Genomic DNA, 20397 nt, shown 5'->3' with positions numbered 1-20397 from the left:
TAAACACTTAAGTAATGGAGCTCCTCTCTTTATGTTGAATCATATAAGTAAAATTAGAGGTTGCTTAATTACATCTATTCTTGAATGTTTCGATCAGGCATTTAAATACCTGCAGCAGGGCTCACAATCACATTTCTCCTTGCTAAACTGGAAACATTAAACCCACAAGCAAACAGGGCAGGTGTATCTGTTCTGCACAAAAGGCAGTGGGAGAAAACAAGCTAACTAGTGAAGCTGTCCAAAAAAAACCCCAAACCCTACAGACCATGAGTTTTTACATTTCGTATTAAAATCTATGTTACTATTATACATTCATACATTGATTAAAAGCAAAAAATAAACAATTATCAGCTGCTCATGGCAACTTGTAATTTGTGTTTTACTTTTTTCAAAAGGTGCAAAAAGATTATAAAAGTAAGTTGGCTTTTTCCTTTTTTGTTTCTCCACATCTCCATGTAATCTTGCAAGATATACCATATTTTGATAGGAGAGGCTGATCAGCGTACAGCGTACTCCTTTTGAAACAGATAATGCTTTTTCATGAGGCTTGGAGAAGTAGAAAGGAGAGATTGTACTGCATTGAGTAGACCATAGAATCATAGAATCACTAGGTTGGAAGGCACCCATTGGGTCACCAAGTCCAACTACTCCTAACACTCCCTAAACCATGCCCCTCAGCACCTTGTCCACTCATCCCTTAAACACCTCCACGGAAGGTGACTCAAGCACCTCCCTGGGCAGCCTGTTCCAGTGCCCAATGACCCTTTCTGTGAAAAATTTTTCCTGATGTCAAGCCTGAACCTCCCCTGGCGGAGCTTGAGGACATTCCCCCTTGTTCTGTCCCCTGTCACCTGGGAGAAGAGGCCAGCTCCCTCCTCTCCACAACCTCATTTCAGGTAGTTGTAGAGAGCAATAAGGTCTCCTCTCAGCCTCCTCTTCTCCAGGCTAAACAACCCCAGCTCTCTCAGCAGCTCCTCATAAGACTTGTTCTCCAGGCCCTTCACCAGCTTCGTTGCTCTTCTATGGACACGCTCCAGAGCCTCAACATCCTTCTTGTGGTGAAAGCCAGACTTCTCCTAGTCTGTAGCACTGCATAGCGTTGTTGTGCCCCAAGTGCAGGACCTGGCATTTGGCCTTGTTAAACCTCATGCCATTGGTCTCAGCCCAGCAGTCCAGCCTGTTCAGATACCTTTGCAGAGCCTCCCCACCCTGCAGCAGTCCCACGCTTCCACCCAGCCTAGTGTCATCTGCAAACTTGCTAAGGGTGAAGTCAATGATTTTGTCCAGGTCATTGATAAAGACATTAAACAGGGCTGGACCCAGTACTGAGCCCTGAGGAACCCCACTTGTGACTGGCCTCCAGCTGGAGTTAACTCCATTGACCACCACTCTTTGGGCCCGGCCATCCAACCAGTTTTCAACCCAGGAGACTGTGCGCCCGTCCAGTCCAGAGGCAGACAATTTCTGAAGCAGAATGCTGTGAGAAACTGTGTCAAAGGCTTTACTGAAGTCCAAGAAGACTATATCCACAGTCTTTCCCTCATCCAGTAGTTGAGTCACTAGATAGGAATGTACAGATGCAACTTCTTGACCTGTTCAGGTAAGCTAATATGCAATAATTTGACTCAAGAAATGTGATGGATGAGATGAAACTGGATGGATGAGATGAAAGATCTTGTCCAAACTATAGTTGATGTTGACAAGTGAACTATGAAGTCTGTGTTTTATTGAATTTTGTTCAATTGAATAACGTATGAAAGTGACAGGAGGAATTTTATTAAACTTATATATATTGATGTAATTCTGGACATAAAAATCTGCTTAATAATCTTCCTCAGATAATAGTGTTTGATGTTGTTCTCAGAAGTACTCTAAATATAAGCACAGAGTATTAATAAAGCAATAGAATAGAATTCAACAGTATTTTTATTTAGGTTCATGAATATGCATCCATGTATCTTTTGCCTCTGGGCTAGATTTCAATGCCTGCATAGCACGACCATAGTCCTAGTTAGTCAGTTAAAAAAAACTATTATTCATAACAACATATGAATAAGCCAAGACCTCCTACATGGCTACAAGTCTATATTATTATAATTAACATTTTATTTCATGTAGACAAAATTGGATGTTTCTGAACAGTAATTATGCTCTTGCAATACATTATTATTGGACAAGTAAGTTGAAAATGTTTTGTGGAACCAGAACACTGGTGCGTGAGAGATATTAAAAATACATGAAATCAATTTCTCTTGCTTATTTCACATGGCATTTTATGTTTCATTGTGTATTTTTAATTAGAATGTGTATGTAAATTATACAAGTGACAAACTGTTCACTTTCTAAAGACACGTTCTTGTTAATGTTTAACAACTGAGTTAAAATTACATTTAAAAACTTCCTTTGCTCTGTACAATAACAAAGTGAAACAAAACAAAAAAATAGAAAAGATACATCTCAACCATGCTCAGCAAATGAAAAATTTAAAATATTTTTGCTCCTACGATGTGTCATTATTAGTGCATAAAACATGAGGTTTTCAGAAAAAGGAGGAAAATTAGACCAAATCCATTCATTATGCAGGGGTGATAAAGGACTCTGAATTTACCTAACCCTTGCTTAATGGTTTGCAAAGGGATTTTTAATTTTATCTCAGTGGTGACGTTCTTGCTTCATGGGAAGCAAAAAAGTTTGCTACTGGCTTCAGCAGAAGCCAGATTTTTTCCCTGTGAAGTGCAGAGTAATGTAGAGATTTCATTTATTTACTCAATTGAATGCTTATTATAAGGTATTAAAGAGCTTTTCTACATCTGTACTCAAATAAATTTCACCCAGTCAGTATTAAAAATCAAGAAGACATTCTGGATTACAGGAACTAAATTTTGCTTTTAGAAGGACTCAGTGAAAAGATTTAGGAATTAAAAAATACTGTGAGTGTGTTTTGGAACCCACCTCAAACACAGATGCATTCACTTCTCTTTCAAACTTCATCCCGATTTCCCTTACCTGGCTGAGTGTTCCCACCTGGCTCTATATATCCACAGAGGTTCACATGAATCTCTGTCTTGTGTTTTGTGTGGGTTTTATGTCAAGGTTGATGGTTAGTGTAAATCTCAGCAGAAATTATTGGCTGATCCCTCAGTAGAAATGCAAAGAAATACCAATGTATGTATAGAAAAAAGGTTTGATTTAAGGTGCATGTAAGTTAGTAATAACTTTTAACTGAAAACTACATATTATTGAGGCAAGTTTTCTTAAAATAGAAAAAGTTATGTTTTGTATTTCCGCATACAAGGAACACAACGTCCTCCTCTAGCTGGCTAATTTGAAAGCTCAGTTAAATACAATTAGATTGTGGCATTAATAGTGACCTGTGCTTTGCTGTGAAACTATAGACTTTTTCCTAGCCAGGGATCGAGACAGACATACTTAAACTTAAAGAAATGCTGTATAACAAGGCCAGTAGTCACGGCTCAGTTTATCTCACTTCGATTTAATTGAGATTTGGAAGGGTCTCTGTACTAATTCTATGGATTTTGTGGGAATACTGAAGTATAAACAAGTATTATTACATATTTGTTGGCTGCGACCTAGTATCATCTGCCTGAATAGTTGGTTTAGCTTCAAATTTGCAGATAATGATCACTTTTTCACTCCTTCCAGTATTTCACTATTAAATTGCTGCTGCCAGAAGCAGCTTTGCCTCTAGGCTTCTGTGAATAACCCCTGTAAGACAGATCTTTTCTGTTTTGAAAGTCTGGTTAAAAAAATAAAAAAAATAAACAACAAAGTAGAAGATCTCAGAAAGATCACTCCACGTATCATAAACTGTAAAATGGATATCACTTTAACTATCTGTTAGTATGTCTATTATAATATCACCTATAGAGCGATAGGTTCCTCTGTGGTACATATCATGTCCTACAGTACAATACAATCCTACATACAAGAGCTTATGGTCTTAAGATCTTGGTCTTGTAATGGATCCCAGTGACCAAGTGGAGCACAGAAAAGCCTATAAGATTCAAACTTATGAACCTTTGATTGTCGAATTGTGAAAGAAACAAGCAGTGTCAACAGCAATAGGGAAGAAAAAAATCTAGTTTATAACAAGGATGCTTTCAGCACTGTCTAGTGTGCCAGCTAGCAGACTAGAGTCAGAGTACTTTAAGCAATTTCATTATAAGCCCTGCTATTGAGAAATTTATAAGACTGCTATAAAACTTTACTCAAGGCTGATCAGTGCCAAAGAACATTCCTTTTCCACTTAAAAATAACATGTGGCTGCTGTTTATAAATAATAGGGTTGCAAAAGTGGAGAGAGAGATTTTCAAAGGCACAAATTGAGATTGGACACCCATTCTCTGTTTCTTGGAATATCAGTCAATAAATTCAGAACAACAAAGGTGAGGCAAAGAACTTCTACACAATTCACATGTAGCAAAGAATAAATGTTGATGAATAGGAGGAAGTAACAATGGAAATTTGCTTGCATAAACCTTTTTTCTGCCTGAATAGGCATTTTTTTTTCCACATCTGCCTTTTAAAATTATAATTAGATTTTGGATTATGGTCTTTTGGTGACTGAAATTTTAAAAGGACAAGTTGCTAAACTTTCAAAACTATCTTCTGCAACTTCTCCTTCATATAATTTTATACCTACCCATATTGTCATTTTAACAGCTTCTTGCTGTGATAAATTGTAATGACTATGTCCCCATGATCACCTGTCAGCTATAAAATATTGCAATATACATTTTGAAATTGGACAAATTAATCTTTGTGTGATAGACTTTTCCACTGTCTTATTTCTTATATATCTCTGTAATATTTCTTCTTCAAAATTTGTCTGCCTTCTAATTAATAAAATTAAATAAGAAAAGTTAGACAAAGGAAATTAAATTCCAAGTTGCCAAAGGATATAGAGGTTGAGTGATATACAAAATAGCGTGACAAATCACAATTCCTGGTGCACCTTTGTTATTCAAGCATTTATAGACAATACAGGTTGTAGCATTTCATTTTATGAAAGAAAGAAAGAAGTATGTATAATAAGTATGTATGGTATTATTAACACTATGTATTTGCTGGGTGTACTTTCTTCTTTCCTTCAACAACACTCTAGTGTAGTCTTACATTTCTAGTAAGAAGCACTGGTTCTCATTGACTTGGACATAAAAGCCATCCTTATAAGCACTCCAACTCCTGTCCCAGAATAAATATGTCATGTGCTTTTGTAGCACATTCTTGACTCAGACACACACATAAAAGAAAGGCTAGCTTTAGATATGAACAAAAGGAAAAGATGATTTTCAGGAAAACAGGCTTCTGACCATTACTCTATAATGAACATCTGAAAAATAACTCTCCTAAAAACTTTACATTTTTTAACTTTCTTTTCTCTGATGCTTCCTTTTATGGTGGAATATCAAGAGAATGGCACCTGTGGAAGACAATCTTGGTAAAAGGAATGAATGTAGACTTATCACTAGTTAAGTAATGTAAGTCCTAGGAGTACAACTAGAGGACAGGATGTTTTGCAACTTACCTCCAGCCTTCTGAGTCATTAGGTTTTGTGGGAAGAGCACGATTTCTTCTTATAGGGTACAACATCTACCTTCTCTCTCTAAAATCCCCAGACACTGAAAGGGAAATTTCCACAGAGATGCCTCTTTGAGACAATACAAATTATGTCTAGATCTGTAAAATTTCTTAAATTAAACTGTTAGCTAGTTCAAAGTCAGAATTAAAGACAGCCTTGTACCTTCTGTTACATCTGATGGCCTTTAGCTCAGAATTCCTAGTTAATTTTAGGAGTGAAAAAAAAGACCTGTTACAAACATGAGGTAAATCTTATCTAATCCAGCATTGTATTATTTTCCTGTTTCCAGATACAAATTGCTATATCCACAAAAGGAATAAAGGAGAAATAACATGTTTTTATCTTCCTGTATATGTCCTTCATAATTTCATATATTAATATACATACATTAAAAAAACATTCTATATACTATGTGTAGGGATGTTTTGTTGTGATATGGAAAATCTGCTTTTCATAGTAGCACATGATGGCAGGAATTTTTTTTGCCATATATGACATGGCACTGAAATATGTGAATGATTTTGTGGGAGAATAACATTTTTAACTATATTACATGTTTAAAATCCCAACAGAACACTGTATAACTTTACTAGCTCATTTCTCCTGAGGCATCAACACCATTTATCACTATTACTGCCATCTGGCATGTCTGAACTATCATGATCAGCATTTTATGTGGAAATGAAAGCATTCAATATGGTCTCTCTTCTCTAATGCTCTAAGGTCAGATACAATACTGCTGGAGGCAGTGAAGATGCGTTTTTATCATACACTTGAGAGATATCCATTTGACATATTTTATAGTTTTCTAGGTTAAGACCAGCCAAAATTTTTCGCATTTGCACTGACCCGCCATGGGGTCATCTGCTGTAATAACAATCTAAGATTAATTCAAATAAATTTTGTTATACAGCAGTGTTAGAAGTTTGGCACATGCAGCCAAATATTTTTGGGATGAACACTAAACTCTAGTACATCTTTTGCAAAGCTTAGCAAGGCAATGAAATCACTTGCCCAACTGTTTTCTCCCTAAGGAGAGGCTGCATGTGGTTTGCTTAGCTGAGGTTGTGAAGAGATGTTACTTTCTTTCCTTTTCTTAGAGAGGATTCCTGAAATGTGGGCTGATGACTTAGTGCAGAGTATCTTGTAGTTTAGGTTTAAAACTGCAATTCCAGTGTGTAAATATATAGGGTTGTTCCTTTTTTACATCACAAATTCATGAGTGTCTGTCAACTTCTAAGCCTCAATAATCCATCATATGAGAAGCAGTGTTACTACAAATATATTTTATCATCAGCTCTGTCATTTTAAGACAGAGGAGGAATTCTGGAATAAAAAAATGGGTCCGTAACAGTTCACACCACAAGCATTAATTTCTTCAGAAATCATCTTAATAATATCTATCTACTTACATAATTTCAAACTCCATTTTTTCAGTATGACATGAAAATAAACACATTGTCTTTAGTGACACACAGGTCATGAAAAATACAGGTAAATTTAGTATATCCAGCATGTGTGGAGCACTTGGGAAGTTCTGGATATATATGAAAATTTATTCTTTTATTGTCTTGTGCTTTTTGTTGGTTGGGTGATACTATGTCATGGCAAAGAAGATTCATCCAAAAATTGCCATTTACTGAAATTAAACAGCCAACACTTGATGAGAAGCGTGGTGAGTTGCTCAGCAGAGAACAAGTTTTCTCTGTAGACTGCTGCTTCATTTTCTCCTTGCTTATTGATTTTCAACTGTTCTACATTAAAGCTACTGAAGGGCAGATAAAGGATCAAATTCCAGTACAATAGCTAGTGTTTACTGTGCCATTGATTTTTTTTACCATAAAAAAAAGAGTGGAATATGATACTATGTTACAAGAAGAAAACTAGAATCTTCCTCCATGTGATCTGTTTTAAAACTAGAATCTCATAAATACATTCAGAAGGCTAAAATTTACTTGATGGAAAAAGCAAATTAGAAACCACACACAGTGAAATTTGTTCTTTTTTTTTGTAAAAAAAGAAAATTTCCTTGCAAATTCCATGTTTCATAGATGCTGTTCTTTTGAAAAACAGATGACTTAATTTCTATATTTTTCAGATATTTCCTAAATGAGGATCAGGAGTAGTTATCTGAAATTTACAGCATATTTACAGTTTCTACCATGTTTAGAGTACAGTTGGAATTAATAGTGGTCCATCTTTAAAATGTGACACTGTGCATGGGCTCTTACAGTGTCAGTGCTTTTCTACAGTCATATTTAAGAATGGACCTTCAGTTTAGAAACTCATGAACATTTTAGCAGATATTTCCATTGTTTCTTTATAATCAAAATGTGGAATAATTCCTCAGTAACTTTCCTAAATTCAAAAAATACTTTCTAATTCTGAAGTGAATTTGAAGTCTTGGGGTAAGACTGCATGGAAAATTGACATTTTCCTTTGGTTTCAGATACTGCTAAGAGAAAAGTACAAAGTATAAATAATCTAATGTAAGCAATCTACCACAATTAAAAAGATAAAAAAGTAGTGTCTTAGTTTTAAGATGTTTGAGCTCTATACTTTTCTGACAGTGTCTGGCTGAGTTGAAAGTCATCTCTAATAGGCGGAAAGTAACTCAGCAAAGTAGTGGCAATGTACTGGGGGGTTTCCTTATTGTTAATTTCTTCCCAATTTGCTACAGTCCTAATATTGAAAAAGCAAATAGTTTCTCTTTCCTTTTCTTTATTTTTCCACTTGTGTGAAAATTTTATATATTTTTATCTTTTAAGCAGCCAAAATTCCTTATCTGTATATGTAGTCACGTGTCTTCTTCTGCTTGCCAGCTCAAATATTAGAAAGTCACTGTCCACTAAAACATTCAGAATTAAAAATCCCAGAGTATGAATGTAGGATTCATGCATAGGATACCATGTATATCATTTCAGATGTCAGAAGACACTAGTTCTAAGAGAGGAAATGTAAATAAGTCATACAGTCACTCTCATCTCTCAAACTTCTTTCCTTCTCTCTTGTGTAGCATCTATAACTTTGACCATAAGGCAATATACTGAGGAAGAACTACAGGAAGAAATTAACACCAGTGCTGAAATCAGGTTCTGCTTTTCTGGAATAACGGATCAGGTAAACCATAAACTTAATATTCAGATGCATAAGACCAGTTACATCAGTAGAAAGCCCCCAACTATATTCAGTATGCTTGGATCATTTAGAAACTCTTATTAGTAACTAAAATGATAAACATGTATAAATTCAGGGTCTTTGCATATCATTCATGAAAGATTTCAAAAAACTGAGATACAGTGAATTAACAACACTGAAGTCATTAATTCCACTTTGAAAACAAGGACTGTTTCTATATTTTAGAATTATTTTTAGAGTATATTTTTTCAAAAAAAATAGTGAAAGATTTTCAAATAAAGTAGATGAGATATTTATATAAAATTAAGTCTGTGAAGTTAACAGTCTTTGGTTTTGATAGCAGAGGACTAAATTTTGGTAATCATTTACTTGGCCACAAAATCAAAATGTTGACATTTTCATTCTACTCTGATAACTATTGAAAATGGGACTTCTATTAAGGCTGTCTTAATATTGTCTCTGTGTTGGAATTTTATTCAGAAACATGTTCATCTCTGTTGTTCTGTTATATAACATATTTGAAGAAAGCTTTCTTGAGGAGAGGAAATGTCTCCGTGCCTATATGAAGTATGTTGAAAAAAACCAGTAAATTCTCCCTAGAATTGGAAGTATTTTTTCTACAATAATTACATTTTTCTGTTATATGATGGGGTGGGGCAGGGTGGGGGCGTGTTCACAAATCCTCCCGTTTACACAGTTAGCTAAGCACATATTAATTAAAATTGAGCAAGTCTCCCAACCAATTCTATGGGAACCTGAGACTTGAGCTTAGCCAGTTCTCTGGCTAAGCTGAAGTGTACCTACTTCAGACAGAAAAAACCAAATTGAGTAAAATGTCATTTATATTAACACAAAATAACCAAACCAAAAAAAACAACCAGCTTCCCCCCAAAATAAACAGGCTTCTCATCCACTAGATTACAAGCAGCTCGTTAAAATATAACAGTGAAGAGCAGGTCACGTAAGTGAAAAGTAACCATCAGTTCAACTATGGAATCACAGCTGATCAGAACCAAACAGAGCTCAAACAGATCAAAAGAACAGATCTGCTGAATTTACTGCCTTCAAGAGCAATCCTCATGTTATGTAGCCTATGCTAGAATAAAACAATCAGCAAAGTGGGGAGAAAAAAAAATCTCTACTAGAAAACCCTTTGCAATAAGCAAGCTGACTCCCTAACAAATGTGCCTCTTAGAAGCTGACAAGGGTTCATGTCACCGCAAACTGCAGTATCGCTGGAAATGAAAGAAACTGCAGATGTCAGTAAATCCTTCAAGAGGAGACAACGTTATGTTCAAGCAGGGATACAGGAGACTATGTAATGCTTTTCTGGAAGAAATTCAGAAGAGGTCACTGGGAGTATGCGTAACAGAACCTAATCCTTTCCTCATCTGCTGTAATACTGCTACTCAGTATGTCTTGTACAGTATTGTGGCTTTATTTCTTTTACATAAGTACACTATGAAGACCTCAATTAAGGCAACCCTTCTTTATGTAAATCCAAGTCCAGCTTATGTTAGGACATTGCTAATAACAGGTTAGGGCGTGAACTAAAGTCTCAGCTCTATATTTCCACTCGTATCTGCCAGCAAACATGTAAACATTTGTATGCCCCTATCCAAGATCATCTTTAGAGAGAGAGAGAGAGAGAGCACATGGCAAGGGAGGCTTAGTTTCTAAAGGTTCTTGATTTTTGAATTGTAGGTATTTTTTCTAAATTCCTTGTCAAACACTGAAACCTGGCTTAAATGCACTATTTCAGGGTTTTGAGCAGAGGAAGAACCTCCTTCAGCCCAGGTTAGCCACCTGTTAGTGGGAGGAAAACCATTCCAGACCTACAAGCTCCCTGGTGCAGGTGCCCTCCCAGCTGCTTCACAGCTGTTCTCGGCGCTGGCACTCCACTTGTGCCTTATGGTATTCCACTTGCTGTGAGAAAGCAGTCTTAAAGTGTCACCCCACGATCAGTGGACTCACAGAGGGGACCAGGAGCTGGAGACATGCCCCCCCACAAGCACCACCTGTCTAGTCCAGGTAGTCTTGACGGTGACCAAAATCCATCTTTTCCTCCACGTTTCACTCCCATGTTGCTCAGGTAGTGTATCACTAAGGCTGAAATTTTTCATGTATCTTCTTGGGAAGGTTGGTCACTTATGCTAGGATAAGAAATCCTGTCAGAAAAACTTCATTTTGGAAGTAAAGTTTAGAAATGCCTTTGAAAGCTCTTGTGTGTTAATCCACGGCTTAGTGCTGTGCTCCACAGCCCACAGATGCGATGCATTCCTTGAGGAGAAGTTAACAATCACGAATCATTAAAATCTGTTATAAACTCTAAACTCAGCTGCTTTAGTTCTCTAATACAGACATTTAGTTTACTTTTAGAAAACAGATAATTCCAGAATAGAGGCAAGGCTAAAAGACATTCGCTGTTACTACAATTGCTGTTAATAAAGTGAAAATTACTTCTGATACATTAACATAATAATACCAAATACAAATATATTTAACTTACCAAGACTATTTTGCATGAATTTTTAAAACATCTATATCTGTTAATACTGAAAAGCAGACTATTTTAATTGCATTTTTCTTGATTCACTGCCTAGCCATTAGAACTTCCAAATGGATTTTCTAATTCTCTGAAAACACACATTTCCGTATTCATTGAAGGAATTAAAATTATCACAAATTAAACATGGTTGACTAGGATGGCAAAGAGTTTTGAGGGAATGGTTCTTCACAGTTTTGCAAAACATTGTTGGAAATCTGTGGGAGATAACTAATCACTGAGGCTTTTTTTTCCTAGCTTCTTATATCCCTTCATACCCTTCCCAAGAGATAAACATTTTATGGACTGTCTAAAGGGAAGAAGGAATGGCTGGATTTATTTATATTTCTTTTGTAAAATCTCAGACTTGGAATCCTTTTAGCAGTCAAAACAAAAATGCAAACTCTACAAATTAGAGTTCATAAATTACTACTACCTCAGACTAAGCTGGATATCTGCATGATAGCTAGTGACATCACCAACAGAGCTCCTGAAAGGTTTCAAGTATCCAGACCAAAAGCAGCCATTTTCATCACAAATATTTGCTTTCTATTAGATAAAACAAGATCAGTGTATACAAAACATGATAAAAAAGCTGAGCTAGAAAAAGCTGAGCTATGAATGTACTGTGAAATATATCCTTTAGGCTGTGATGCCTGAGACTTGTTTGGCGCACATCTCAAGCATGCGTCTGTCAAGCAAAGCTGATGATCCTGTACAGAACATTCCCTTCTGTGCTTCAAACTCAACATTTACAAATAGGTCTGCTTTCTGACAGTTCGCTGATGCTAACGTTTGTTGTTGGATTTTTTTATACGATTGTATACCAAACAGTATCTCATCAAGAGAATAATTATTGTTAATACATAGATTTGTAAATTTTTTTCCAGATTATTTTATGTGATTTATATATAGAATTCATGTTTCTGTGAATGATAGTTTTGAGCCACCATCTCCCTGGTGGCTTTGAAAGTTTTATTTGACTATCTTAGCACCCAAAATAAGTAATACAATGGGGGAAACTATGAAAACTACCTCAGAAGAAAGTACATATTTGAGTGAAAAGTAAGTGCCTGCACGTTAGAATGTTTGTGTTTAATCTGAGTTTAAGTACCACTATCCTAATATAAAAGATATTAGACAATGATTTATGACAATTTATGTAATTCCCCTGCATTTTTATCATAACAAAATTATATCCTTAGGTAGAACTGAAATATCAGTTGATGATTAGTGTGCTATTACACCTTTTCACTGGATGGTAATGGAAAACGTCGATAAATTTACCTGTTAAGAAGTTAATACACACTAGACCCACAGTTAACCTGGGGGTTTGCTGTTCTTAGGTTGGCAATTACATGTCACATTAAAGACTTATTAAGCCAAATTTCAAATACTCACCAAAGAGTATGCTATTCCACAGAAGCATCAATAAGAGTTTATTTTTCACAGTTTAGTGGTGGTCCAACCAATGTCATTTTATTGCAGAATACATACATCACAAAAAGGTTGAGACAAGCTAAACAAACCTCTCCAAATCCAGGACATGGCATTCACTTTCAGTGTGTGACCCATCATTTGTACAAGCCTGAACAAAATCTATGATGTCATCCCTGTTCATTGAGCAGAAATATTAGCATCACTGAACTCAAAAAAACCCAGATCTATTTATAAGTGTTGAGTTTGAAACACAGAAGGGAACGTTCTGCACAGGATCACCAGCTTTGCCTGACAGAGATGTGCTTGAGATGTGGGCCAAACAAGTGTCAGGCATCACAGCTTAAAGGGCGCATTTCACAATACATTCATAGCTCAGCTTTTACTAGGGTGTTATCATATTTCAGAGCAGTATATGGTGGAGACATGCTACAGGATACCAACCACCTCCAAATCTAGTGAAAGCAGAATTGTGCCCATTGCATCACTTCAAAAAGCATTTCTTTTAACTATGGGCAATACCAGTTAACAGAAAACACAGTTTATAATTCTAGGTTATAAAAGATCCTGCAGCAACCAATGCACAGTACCATCAAAGCTGCAATAACCAGTCATTGCTTATCTGCACCTCAAGGTCTTTTCCTTGTACTTCTAATTGTTATTTATGAAGCTGATAGCATATGAAAGGAACAAATTGGCCAATACTCTTTTAAAAGAAGTTTTGAAATGGCTCTGCAGCTGAAGCACAACATACTTCGCACAATTCCTTTATCATTGCCTATCGGGATTTTTTGTCAGTCTATGTTATATTTACTTCATAGCTGTAGGTCCCTGCTTATTCAGAAAAGCTAATCAAAACACCAAAAAGACATGTGGAGAAGCACAGTTCTTTTTAATTAATACACAGATAGTTCCCATAGCAAGGTGTCAAAACCCATTTACTGGGAAAATCTTTGACTAATAAAGGGTAAATACATAGAGAGCTTGAACATAGACTGTGTTTTGATGTTTTCCCCTGCAGTATGATAACTGTATTATTTTCTTTCTTCCATTCTCTATTTACCTTATGTTAGAACACAAATACAAACATACATGAGGTCTGGCACAAAAAAAACCAGAGACTAATCCTATAGCTTGGGAACAAAGAGTGGGAGGGGAGAGACAAAGAGATGGTTATAGAACATGTTCCAATCTGTCACAGTGAGGCAAGGCTCAACTTGATTGCTTCATCTTATCTGAGTGGACACATGTTCAAGTATAGATATTTTTTCACCCAAGAAAATGTTGGTGTGCAAGAGTGAAAAACAAGTTAACATCAAGTTTCTTATGAAACTGAAGAAATGCACAATGGAAACTTTTCAGTTACTGACTGAGGCTTATGTTGAAGAGATCCCAAAGTTCAAGTCAGTGCTCAAAGGAAACCGTTTTATAGGATGGAGATCCTTAATAGCCTTTCAGAAAATGATCTGCAGAACTGCTTTGAGCATCAGCAGGATTGTATGCAGCTGTGTGTCAAGTCAGAAGGGAACTATTTTGACGATGATCATACTTGATTTTCTTAATTTGTTGAAGAGAAAGAGTTAAAGGCATAAACTCGTTTTTTTGTGTCGGACCTCATACAAATTTGCAGTAGGATTGATTATAAGGTTCAAGCTTTTGTGCCTGAACACCTGACTTGAAACTTAGCCACACAAATGTTCTTATTTTAAGAAATGCAAAATCCTTCATTTCCAGAGGGGAATCATTGTCTGCAAAAAATGTTGCAAAATAATCTTCCAAAACTATCTGAGTCCCTGAATAACTATGGAAAATACCACCTAACCATTGTGAAGTCTAGAATTTATTCATGTTTGAGCTGCTGATGTTGAAGCTGCTTTAAAGTGAGTAAGAAAATGGTTCAATATGATTTTAAATGTAGTCTATCTTTTTTTTTTCCAGTTATAAAAAAAAGAAATGTTAAATACTGTTCTAAAAGAAACTGAAAATCTGGTTTCTTAAAAACACTGAACAGCACTGATAGCAGTTTTCTCTAGCTTATTTCACCTGATTTTGTTCTTATAAACTGTTCTCCATTTCAGATATTATTTCTTATATTTTCTTTAATTCCTATGTGTCTCCTGAGATTGGATGTGATTCAGTTATTCCTATCTACTTCATAAAGCCTACAATTAAGACTGCAACTCATCAACTCTTTGGAAGAAAGAATTCTTCCAAATTCTACTAATCAGTAAACATAGCAAAAAATGTAGTACATTTTTTGTTATTACAAAGAATGTCAGCTAGATATGACAACTCAGACCAATTTTGTTTCACCAGATATCTTTTACGAAGTGCCACCCCTTGATTGCTTGCACCTATTTCTGCTTTCATATGACCTCTTTTCTATCCTTTGCAGATTTTCCTTTCTGCTGCTGCTTCTTCTTACCTCCTTTCAGCTTTCTTCTGTTGCATTTTTGCTGGGTTTTTATTGATATGTTTAGTGTTCATAATCTTTTGGATTAATAATTCATACACTCTGTCTTACCATATGAGTACAAAGCATGCGTATAAATTAATTAATATTTGTGGTATTGATAGATCATGATATAATCACAATGTTGGGATTTTTGGGCATAATTTACATAAGCAATTGTTTTTTATCCAGTGTAATTAACTGAGTGTTACTCAATTGATAAAACTTGGACTCTTTACTTCCAAATCTGTGCCTATATGATCAGTAATGAAGACACTGAAAAGTTAAAATTAAACTCACAAACAACAACACATAGTTAGATAGTCAAGTCTAAACACTGTAAACCAATCAGCAATTAGTAGTTTGCTGTTTATTTGCACTAAGTAGGCACTAGGAGAGCAATGGGGCTGTGAACAATCTGTGGATTTAATTTTTGCTGGAGCTGCAAAACTGTGTTGAAGATGAGCCATAGCTTTTATCCTGGAAAAAATATGATTGTGAAAACTAGAAATAAAACTAGAAAAATAGATGTACATTTTAAACATTTTAAATGTACATTTTAAATGAAAAGGAGCTCTGTACAAATCCATGTTTTACAAAGTTTGAGTTTTACAGAGGCATTGGAACTACTTTGCTGAAATAAAAAAGTTAAGCAGGGGTTCCTAAGCTTGACACAGAAATAGCAGTGTGAAGACTCTAAAGAAAATTATTTGAGTGAAAGAAGAGAATAGGGACAAAGAATACACCAGAGCTAAAACTGAAGAAATAGGGAAAAAAACCCAAAACATAAACTACAGCTTACGTTTAAAAAATGTGCACAGGTGAAGACTACATTATTTAAATCAAAAAATCCAACTGTTTTTTTACACACTAGATGCATTTAACATTTTTATTTAGAGTCAAACAAAGAGATCAACTATAAATGTATGCTACAAAAGTTTGAGAAGTATGACACTGCACATAGAAATGAAACATTTTAAATTTCACAAATTTGTTGGACAGGTAAGGCATTCTGATAGGACCAGGCTTGTGCTAAGACCTCACAAATTCTGCCACAGTACTGGTTTCATAAGTAAAGCTAATAATGGAACAATAAAGTGAGAATATGTTTTTTTAGTGAGCATGAGATTATGCAGTTTACATACAAGCTTAATCTTAATCATTTAGCTCTACAATCACAACCTAATATTGAGAAAAGATTGAAGGTAACACAGCAACAATTACACAACGTTGTAGAATGAACCTGCATTAAATTTGACATTGCTAGTTTATAGGATAACAGCAGGAAAACATATATCAATGCTTACGGAAATTTTTATGAATAACTTGGAATTTCAGAGCCTGTAATAGATGCTGATGTTAAAGAACTGAGAAATTACAGACATATAAAGACTCAAAGTAAGACTAGAGAAGAAAAAAAATATTTGAAACTGTCATTGCTTTACTGAAATGACACAATGCCTATCTAGAATGGAAATATTTTAGAGGTATGACAGAAAGTTGTCACTTTGAAACTGATAATTTAAGTCACTCCTGAAATAGCAGAAAAATGGCATGTTGAATCTCAAGCCATCAAAATGGAAGACTGGCAAGAAAATGGTGGATTAATTACCAAATAGACAAACAACATTATTTTAGAGAGGGGATTTTAATATGCAGCTTTTGTTTCTCCTCCTTACTTCAGAAAAAGTCAGTGTTTCTGAACAGAAGTATAACATGCCTTGTAAGACAGCTGAGACCCCCTGTAACACTCCCTGAAGATGATTGAGCATATCTCGACAGCACTAAGAATAAGTGACAGACAGCAGTGTGCATTTCAGAGGCTAAATGACACTGATAAATTCAGTCGGTAGATAGATTAAAAATATTTGGAATTACACAACAAAGTCTACAAATTGTTGTTGTCTTCTTTGCCTGGAAAAGGCAGACGTGAGATAAAAACTATGTGCCAATTTCAACAAGAAGACTAGAAGCTTTAATTCTGTGTAAACCTCATGTTTTATGCTGGTTAGATCTATCTTGGTATCTTGGTTGGTTTAGAGAGTGTGAGCTTGGAACTGCTGAGGCCCATGGACAGTTTGGCAGGTATGGGTCAAACTGACCATTGAGTAAAATGTACATTTCTTACAAGTACCTTGGGTCCAAACTGATTTTGTACTCAAAGACAAAATTCTTGATATCTGAGGTACACGTCCATACTAAACTATAATAAATGTAAAAATAACATGAGATAGAGCTCTGTGATGCCAGCAAAAGCATCCATCTCTCTGGGTGTGATTAATTTATTTTCTCAAAGGTTAATAGCTTTCTTACATCCTTGACCACTGTAAAAGACAGTGAGGATTTCAAGTAGCACTTTGTTTTATGTAGCATGCAGTGAGGTCTTCTGCTATACAGTTCAGGAAGGGATCAGACTCATCCAGATTTGTAGAAACTTAGACAAACTCCTGACTAACTTAGTATGGCTAATACTCTTCGCATTCACAAGAATAAGAGGAACACCTGAGCCAATTAGTGCAGTTTGCTGCAGATTCAGGTTTTGACAGAGTTCATTACACAGAGCTAAGGTGACTCATCAGTCCCTGCCCTCTGTGCTGTATAAACCAATCTCTGCTACAACTACACTCAATTCCCCAGTCATCTTCCTCCTTCTTTCTGCCTGCTACAGAGAAGTGTGATGTGTTAATTACCTAATTAACACATCTTCTTTGCATTTAACCTGGTCTTCTTTTTATCCTGACTAACTACACCAGAAAGAAGGATGGCAGGTGGATCAATTTACATCAATTTGTTTATAAGCATATAGAGAGTTTTAAACAAATAGTATCTTAAAAAGGCTTTAATAGGGGAAACAAGTTTCATTACCAGCTATTGAAATAGTAAAAAATGACATTTTCATTAGAATAATGTGTATGCTGTACTTTCTGCCTCACTGGGCAGTAAAAGGGAAGTGTAAAAGATTAGTTTGAAACAATCACCTGCTAAAAGGGCACAGGATCAGAGAGAAGGTTTCCTGACAGCAACTTTTGGGTGAAACATTAGTTATTCTTTGTCTCCTGCTTTGAGCATGCTGTTTTGTATATATAGATCTCACAGGGAAAATCCTGCTAAAGAGTGATTAGGAGCAAGAGGTTTTCAGGAATAGACTACTGTTTTATTCAATTTGATTGGGTTTGATATTGTTATGGAGGGATTTAATTTTTAATTTGTATCGTTGTGAGTGTAAGAAAACATTTTTTAAAGAACTGAGGCTAGTCCAAAGAAGAGTTATATATTGCTTCCAAGTACTGCTAATACTTTGTTTTTAAGTGCCACCTAAGTGGAATCCAAAACCTGACAGGAACTGTTCCATGTAGATATGTTTTTTAAATCCATTCTCTCTCCAGAGCATAGATGACCTACCTACCAGAGCCTCAAAGTTTTAATTTTGCCTGCTTTGTAACTCTGTGTGGAGAGATTTGTTGACAATTCCCTTTTTAAATGAAACATTTTTTTAAAAAGATATTGGGGGAGTGGGGGGGGGGGGGGGGGTGTCAAAACGACCCAGTAGTTGCACCTCTGTGATGTCAATGGTAGCTGATTACCTTGAGAAATATAGTCTGTAGTATTATGTCTGTAGTATTATGTATATGTTAATTTTTGATGAAAACGTATAAATAGCCTTGGCACCTGGTGCTTCCCTTTGTAGGTAAGGTATTTTTTCTCTCCTTTTCAGCTTGTAGTTCTACATTCTCTCTTTTTGTTCTCTTTTACATGGTCTTTCTATCAGGTGACTTGCTACATAAAAGTTGATAATTTTTTGCCATGCATTGTTTAGAAGAATTAAGAGGCCACTAGTATGACTTGATGCGTAGCTTTATTCTCAAGATACTATACGAACAATTTCAAGCAGTAAGAATTGCAGAAAAATTTAAAAGGTACGTGCCAATTTCTTATATGATATTAGGTTTAGGTGGCAGATTGTATGGTCTGTCTGCTCAGCTTTATTAGTACTGAGGTGTTTGTGGGTTTCTGAGGTTTCTGAGAAAAACTTTCATCACTTGAGAAACTATTAAGATAAAGAAGTGGAAGCAACGATGACAATTTGAAGTGGTTTAGTGTGCTGAGCAGGGGTTTCCAGAACTATAAATTCTGACATAAGTGGCTATCTTCTGTGTAAGTAGTGCTTCAGAGGCTGAAATCTTATTTGAAATCAGGCTACTAAAGGTTAGGTAGGTGTAGCATAAGCCCAGAAGAGTAATAGTTCTATATTCCTTGAGTTCAGTGAAGAGCAGCAGAACCAGACTTTGCTCTCAGTCTTTTTCTTAAGGAAAAGTTAGAGTTGAGTTTAAAAAGGATTGCAGAGACACTTTTCAGCTCATTCCTATAATTTGGTCTCTGTTCAATTGCAATGTAGTAATTAACTCATTCACAAATTAGGTGATTTTTCAGACCTTTTCTAAAGATAAAATTCTTTCTATTGCAAAAGAAATTTCAGGAGAATCCTCCTGAGTGCCATGTACACTGTCTGGTGATGCATGGCATGAGGGATGCAGTCCATATGCTTCTGTGTGGCTCACGGTGGAGAACGTCCTCAGTGGAAGGTGATGCTGTCAGCTTATCCTGCAATTTTTTATTTATTTTTTTTTTAATTTTAGTTCAATTGCTGCAGTTGTTCTTCTGGAAAAATGATCGACCTAAAAAATCAGGGCCCAATATGTCGTTAACAGATTTGGATACTGAGCTGAAGTAGAATCCTGTGATATTTTTCACTTTGCTCTGTTGCAGTCGTCAGTCTCTGCCTGAGCTTAAGACAGAGCCTGTAGATGTAAAGCCTTGCTTTATCTGTATATTTACAGAGGAACACAGCCTGTTAGATATGAGTTTATGCTATTCTAGCATTTACCAGTAACAGAATGGATATGAAGAAGCTGACATTAATGGATCCAGACGCTCAGTTTGTGGCAGAACCTGCCTACCGTCTCGTATAACCGTAGGGAATGGGCTTGCCCAGGCAAGCCCAGATATCATTCCTAGTGTCGTCTTTCAAAATGCATCTGTATGATTCTAAAATGTCCTCACCTGCTCTGGGCACTGCGGCTATGAGAAATGCAATCTTCAGAGGTGCTGGGGGTGTGCAGTAGCTTTTGATATTGACTTCTCTGTTTGTTAGGAAGGCTCTGTACCTTTGAGTCCTATCTAAGAGCTAGCTGCCTCCAGACAGGAAGAAATTGGCTTCCTGGT

Source organism: Cuculus canorus, chromosome 4, assembly GCF_017976375.1.
Source record: "Cuculus canorus isolate bCucCan1 chromosome 4, bCucCan1.pri, whole genome shotgun sequence".
NCBI classification, from domain to species: domain Eukaryota; kingdom Metazoa; phylum Chordata; class Aves; order Cuculiformes; family Cuculidae; genus Cuculus; species Cuculus canorus.
The sequence above is the reverse complement of the archived record's forward strand: the minus strand, read 5'-3'. Positions refer to the sequence as shown.